Source organism: Oryza sativa, chromosome 12 (genome assembly GCF_034140825.1).
Source record: "Oryza sativa Japonica Group chromosome 12, ASM3414082v1".
Taxonomy (NCBI): Eukaryota; Viridiplantae; Streptophyta; class Magnoliopsida; order Poales; family Poaceae; genus Oryza; species Oryza sativa.
Genome location: NC_089046.1, coordinates 23510219 through 23517128, shown reverse-complemented (window position 1 = coordinate 23517128; position 6910 = coordinate 23510219). Strand labels below are relative to the sequence as shown.

The 6910-nt window shown below is 40.1% G+C and overlaps 1 long non-coding RNA gene across 1 annotated transcript; it reads left to right on the top strand.

The window, feature by feature from the left end:
* The first annotated feature begins 2798 nt into the window (after positions 1-2798).
* On the top strand, positions 2799-5481 carry LOC112937476 (uncharacterized). Its single transcript, XR_003240116.2, has 3 exons — positions 2799-2889; positions 3103-3201; positions 5263-5481. It is a non-coding gene; the product is annotated as an uncharacterized lncRNA (long non-coding RNA).
* The last annotated feature ends 1429 nt before the right edge of the window (positions 5482-6910 follow it).

Genomic DNA, 6910 nt, shown 5'->3' with positions numbered 1-6910 from the left:
TATTGTTCATAAAATTTACATATCTCTCTTATAGTTTATAAACTATATAGGAGATATATACATTTTGTGGACAATGTTACAAATCGCTTTGTCGGATGAAGAAATGACCAAAATAAAAGTTTTAGATATTGATGAGTTATACAACTTTGTTGTTGAAGACTTTTTTAGTTGAAATCGTTCACTAATAAACAATTCTATTTAAAGTTCTTAAACTTTGAATTTTAAATTTCAAATTGTACATATAGAGTTAGATGGAGAAATAACCAAAATAAAAATTTTGCACCTCGATGATTTCTACAACTTTGATAGTAGCCTAATATTTTCTCAAGGCAGGAAAAATGCTAACTGTCTCAGCGTTATTGCAGAAATTTGGTGGAGCTTTTGGTGAAGACAAAGCAATTAGTAGAGGACGAGAAGCAAGGAGTGATTCCATCGAATGTTCGAAAGATTTGTTTTGGTTTTCTGTTTTCAGATTTCCTGTTATTAGGTTGAATCTGAGATGAACTATTGTTTGAATTCTGTTGTATTCTGATTGTATCTGTTATTAGTTGAATCTGAGATGGTATCTATTATTATGTTTGAATCTGAGATGGTATGAGAAATTGGATTGAATTTGATGTGTCTGTTTAGTAGGCTTTAATCTGATAGTTGACAAAGTGGGCCAGTTTTGAAATGAGCCTAGTTCTGAAATGGGTCAGTTAAAAAAATTAATGGGCTGTTTAAAAATAATGGGCCATATAAAAAAAATTGCTGACGTCAGCTGCCACGTCATCAGTGACACGTCATTGCACACGTGTCAAAACGACCACGTCACCTGCCATGTTGGTCGCCATGTGGCAACCATCTGTGACGTTTAATTTCGTCATACAGGTTGGGCCTGGGCTGGACTACACTAGCCCATAAGTGTTTTATGACTTTTAAGAAACGTTATAGATTGTGCTGATCCGTGACGATTTCGGAGAAAACGTCGGCAGATTTAATCTGTGACGCTCAATAGATGACAATAAGTATAATCGTCACGGACAAATTCCTATGACGAATTTTCAGTGATCCATGATGAATTTTTTTCGTCATAGATTAAATAGATTCTTGTAGTGCTAATTAAAGCTGGTTGGTAAATCATCTATACTAATATAAAAAGAAGGAGTTGTACACCTCCAATCCTACGGGCCAAATCACCCGGATCAATCCCTACCGTCCATCCGCCAAGTGAAATTCTCATCCGTTCGTCCAACGAGCGGACGCGCTGCTCCTCGCACTGACAACCATCAGCGCTATCATCGTGCTATCTCCGCCCGGTAACACCGCCGCCGCGCCATCCTAGCCCGCAAACACCGCCGCCATCCGTCATGCCTCCACAGATCGCTTCCTCCGTGCGACTGCGCGCATCCTTCATCCATCGGTGCCGCAGTGGTGCGCTCTTCCGTTGGTGCTGGTGGGGCTACTCCGTCTCCGCCGCCAGCGCAGTCACCGCCTCGGCCCTCCTCGCCTCACCTGTGCCACGGTTCCAAAACCCCAACCTCCAGGCTCCAGCCGCCCACTACACCTCCACCCCTCTCACGTCGTGCCACACCCTGCCGGCGGCCTGTAACGGCACCACAAGCCCTGTCCTCTCCGCACCCCCCGGGGGGCGAACCTCCTTGCCGTGTGCTACCATATCCTCGCCGCAAGCCCTGTCTCGCAAAGAAACCTGGACGCCATACCTCCTAGCCGTCGCCACGAACAGCTCCATCGGAAACTCCACCCGCCATATATGCCTTCGTCGCTTTGCCTGCAAGGCTTCGGTGCGGAGCGTAGATCCCAGGGGCCAAAGCTGCTGCGTGAGGATAGAGGCAGCCTGCGATCTAGGTCACTGGTGGAAAAGGGGAGCAAAAAGCCGAATGTTTTCTGCTGTTTTGCTCCTTTCTTGTTTGCATCTGATTAGATCCATGAGTTATACGCTCCCTCGTATGCACCCTCCCCCAGCTTAAAATACTTCATGTACCTTACCAATTACAAGCCTTTGATTTTGGTTGCGTTCTATTCATGCTTCTCTGGCCTGATCTTCCTTTTTTTTCATTTCTTGATGTCCTGGCTGATGAGACGGTACCAAGAGAACCATATGTTGCTTCATGCAACTGATGAACATGACCAACTGATTTTCCTTTTTCAGTTTTCTCGCTCTAAGGTTGCTGCAGCTATCCTTTTTCATTTTTCTCACTCTAAGGTTGCTGCAGCTATGATGCATTTGGAGGCAGGGTGACTAATAATTTCATTTTGCAAAACTTTCAATCCATAGGTGAAACTGACAGACCCAAGGAAGTACTTTGTGCAGCACGCCTACCGTATACTGCTGCATGGAGCTCGGGCAATGTCAAAGGTGATGATTTCTTCGTTGCTTTACATAATTACAGTGCTTTACTTGACTTGCCAATTGATTTTTTTTCCTCATCACTGAAATGGTGAAATTGGTGTAGCTATCATGAAGGCTCCCAATGAGGTTAGTTCATTCCTAAGCCATGCTTCTAACCCAACATTGATTGATTGATTGATATCTCAGTTAATTATTTCAATGGTGTGCGCCAATTGTATATTTGTATCTTACTTTTAAAAGAATAACTTACTTCGGGCTACTTCAGTGGACAACGCAGGAAGCTCTACATCACAATTGTCTATAAGGATAGCTTAGACACCAAATTTAGCCTCATTTGCAAAGCTGTTTTACTTATGAACCAATCACGTACGATAGCTTAGACATTTGAAGTTTTCTTGTGTAGTGCTAATATATATAATGCGGATGTAAAATAGCTGATAACACATTTATATGTTACTTCTCAGTTAATTACTTTCCCCAGGCTAATTCAATGGACAATGCAGGAAGCTCTAGACCACAATTGTCTGTAACAACAGGTAAATAAATACGCACAAAAAATTGAACCTCATTTGCATTGATCATTTGATGTTGTTCTTTTGTTGTATTGATTATCTTTCATACTGGTGCTCCTGTCCATATTAGAATGTCACAGTATCAAGTTCATGCCTTTCGGAGGTGTCAGAAACATTCGATGGCTGGTTCAAGGTATATATGCAATTTTGAATTACTCTTTTCACTGCTATGTGCAGCCAATGATGATAGAGGAGGCAATCTTCACACTGGTCAAGGACCTTGCTACCGACTTGCAAAATTCACCTTATGAAATTATTGGCTACAGCGGTGTGAAGGTAGTCTCACTTCAAAAACAAATCAGGCTGCTGCATATGTGCGATATATTTGGTTTAAGTTGTATTTTCTAATGTGCATTGCACGTGCACGATTACTAGTGGATGCAAAGGCAGAGTGCTACGAGGGTGCTTAGCTTGATTGCAAATATGCTGCTGCTCTCCTCGATCAGTTAATGCATGGTTTAGTTCCAACTTTTTCTTCAAACTTTCAACTTTTCCATCACATCAAAATTTTCCTACACACATAAATTTCTAACTTTTTTTCTTCAAACTTCTAATTTTAGTGTGGAACTAAACACAACCTAAATGCTGAATGGCCATGGCTTTATTGTGATCCCATTCTAAATCCAGGCAATGTGGATCGTCGGAGCACATGAAATAGCCGGTCAGGTCGAGCCATGTTTTTTGGAAATATAAAACTAAACTATAAAAGAAGGACTCCAAATGTATAAAAAGTAACTAAAAATCTCAGCTTTCGTGGGTTGAGACTGATAGTGGGGTCCATCAGAGACACCAAGCCGCATGTCCCCGAAATGTCAGTCTCTGTTTACGGTGATCTTCTCGCAAGCGGCGCCACCCCGGTGTGATGAAAAGTCTAGCTATAAGATAATGGGGATAATACATGTACAGATCAGACCACGTTGTACTCTAAAAAGAAACTATCAGAGAAGGAGAGGAGAGGAGAGGAGGATTAATTAGGATGGGGGAAGGGATGGGGCTCGGTGGAAATGGCGATTTTGAAAAGGACTTTTTTCTCTTTTCTCGCCCACTCTCATTCTCGGCTCGGCTCGGCTTTCTTAAAAATCGGTACCTATAACTCGATCTATTGCAAGTCTAGGTTTATTAAATAAATCGATACCAATAATTATTGGTACTAATGATTATTGGTACAGCTTTTTTAATAACCCGGTCCTTATAAGGAATCTAAGATTCCGGTTTTCAATTTTAGACATATAGTTGTACCACACATTACCTATATTTTTACACCTGGCAGCAGCGTCGGGGGTATTCCCAACCCTTCGGCAACAGATTAGGCCATCCAGTCTTCTATTTCACCCTGCTGCGTGATGAGCTAGTGGGCACTAAGGGCCTGTTTGGCACAGCTCCAGCTACACCCCTCCTGGAGCTGGAGCTCAGCTAAACAGTTTCAGCTCCACCAAAACTAGGAGTGGAGTTGGACGGAGCTCTCTCACAAAATGTACTAGAGTTGTGGAGCTGGGTTTAGGCAGCTCCACAACTCTACTCCAGACTCAACTCCTGAAGTTATATTTAGGAGTTGAAGCTGTACCAAATAGGCCCTTAATAAATCGATGCTGGCAGTCGAAATTTTTTTACTCCAAGCCGACTGGTGTGTGTGTTATTATTTATACAATCTATGGGTGCATAATTAGCTGTCACAATGTGGTCTGATTGTTTCTTTTTAGAGCACAACGTGGTCTGATCTAACGAGCTTTTGTATCATCCGGTTATCTTATGACTAGACATTTCTTTTATCTCACACCGGGGCGCCGCTTGCGAGAAGACTATCCGTAAACAGAGACTGACATTGTGGGGACATACGGCTTGGTGTCTCTGATGGATCCCCACTATCAGTCTCACATCCATGAAAGCTGAGACCTTTAGTTACTTTTACATTTGGAGGTCCTTGTTTTAGTTTACTTTTGTTTCATATTTTTTAAAACAAGAGTCGACCTGGCCGTTTCACATACTACTCCCATTGCCCAGATTTAGAACGAGTATATAGTAGCCATGGCCGTTCAGTACTAAACCGAAGAGCAACAGCATTTGCAAATTAAACCCATATGCTTGCAAATGTTGCTAGCTATAGAGCAGCAAGCAAATGCTGTGTTAGTATCCATGATGAATAACCAGCGAGAGCTTGGATTCAACCATGTCGCTTAGCTAGAGCAGCAAGCTAGAAGAACGCGCGTACGCTAGCTTTAATTCCTTTGTTTCCTTGTGCTGGCTGCATGCATGCTTGCTTGCTAATTTCTACTCTTCAGCTCTGCAGTTCATGAGTGTCACCTTGCTAATCTAACTTCTTCTCTACTTAATTACCAGGTATTTCATCCGTTTCATAATGTAAGTCTTTCTAGTATTGTTCACATTCATATAGATGTTAATGAATCTAGACATATATAACATCTATATGAATATGAGCAATGCTAGAAAGTCTTACATTATGAAACTGAGGGAGTAACAGGCAGCAGAGTTTAATTAGGACCGATGTTGATTTGGTTCTGCAATGATGTACGGGCGTCACCAACCCTCAAACTGCAGGTATGAGCCAGTTCTTTTCCCTAGCTAGATATAACAAACGTTTACACCAAAAATGATTTGATCTGCCCTGTGCTCGGTTGAAAGTTAGTTCTTGGAGTTCCGTTTGTGTGCTGAAATGATGATGAAGAAGCGATTGGAAGAGATTGAGGAGATTAATTCTCTTCAAATTCTTCTCAATATATCCCTTTGGAGAAGGTATTAATCGAATAAGGCCGGTTCCAGAGGAAACCATTTGAGCCTAGAAAACTGATAATAGACCTAGCTACGACTAGAAAAGTTCTACAACGTGTGCTTTTTATGCAAAGTTATACTTTCAGCAGTTAACAGAGCAAAATATTAGAACCAACTTAAGGAGTTATTTTTTAAAAAACAAATCCATATGTCTATCTATCTAACTATTATATACTAAAAGTCCATTAAACTTCCTATAAACACTCTTAAGCCGTCACGTGGATACTAAACTGACAAGTGGCAATCTAATAAACCGGTGGACCCACTATATTCGAATATTAGATTTATCTTTAAAAGGACTCCACAATTCACGTCTTTTTCCTCTCCCACACTGATCCACTATATTCGAATATTAGATTTATCTTCCTCTATTTCTCCTGGTAGTGGACCGATCGAATACATCTCCAAACAAAACAAACGCATGTATGTATCCTCCTGTCGATTGCCGTACGTATGCATGCACATATATGCGATTCGCCTGAGTATCTCTCCTGTTCAGTTGATCTCTTTTTTCCTTCTACCTCCATATTTTATTTTAATGTATAACGCCGTTAACATTTTATCTAACGTTTGACCATTTGTCTTATTTAAAAAAATTATATAATTATCATTTATTTTATTGTGACTTAATTAGATTCATCATCAAATGTTCTTTAAGCATGACATAAATATTTTTATATTTGCACAAAAATTTGAATAAAACGAATGGTCAAACGTTGATTAAAAAGTGAACGGCGTCATACATTAAAATACTGAGAGAGTATTTTTCTAACTAACAATTTAATATAAAAACAATCGATCTATTTTCTACATCTATTTTCTAATCATTATTGAGCAACCCATTATTTCCAACAATTAGATCTATTTTGAGGAAAACATTAAACCGCCAAACTAAGAAAAAAAATAAAGCACCAAATAGTTAGTTTTCACTCATATAATTTAGAAAAATTAGAAACACAAAGTCCCCTTCACATCCAGCACCCCTCACATGCGCATATAACTACCAACCCCCTTTCCGTGCCTCAAAATCCACGCTCTTCATTCCTCTACCCTTTTGGGTTATTTAACTATAAAACTAAAGAAGAAACAACTAATAATTGTATATTGAAATGATGATATTTTTTCAAGATACATGTCTTACTTCTAATCTAACTAATGATATATTTATAACTAAACTGACAATTTAAGATCCACATGC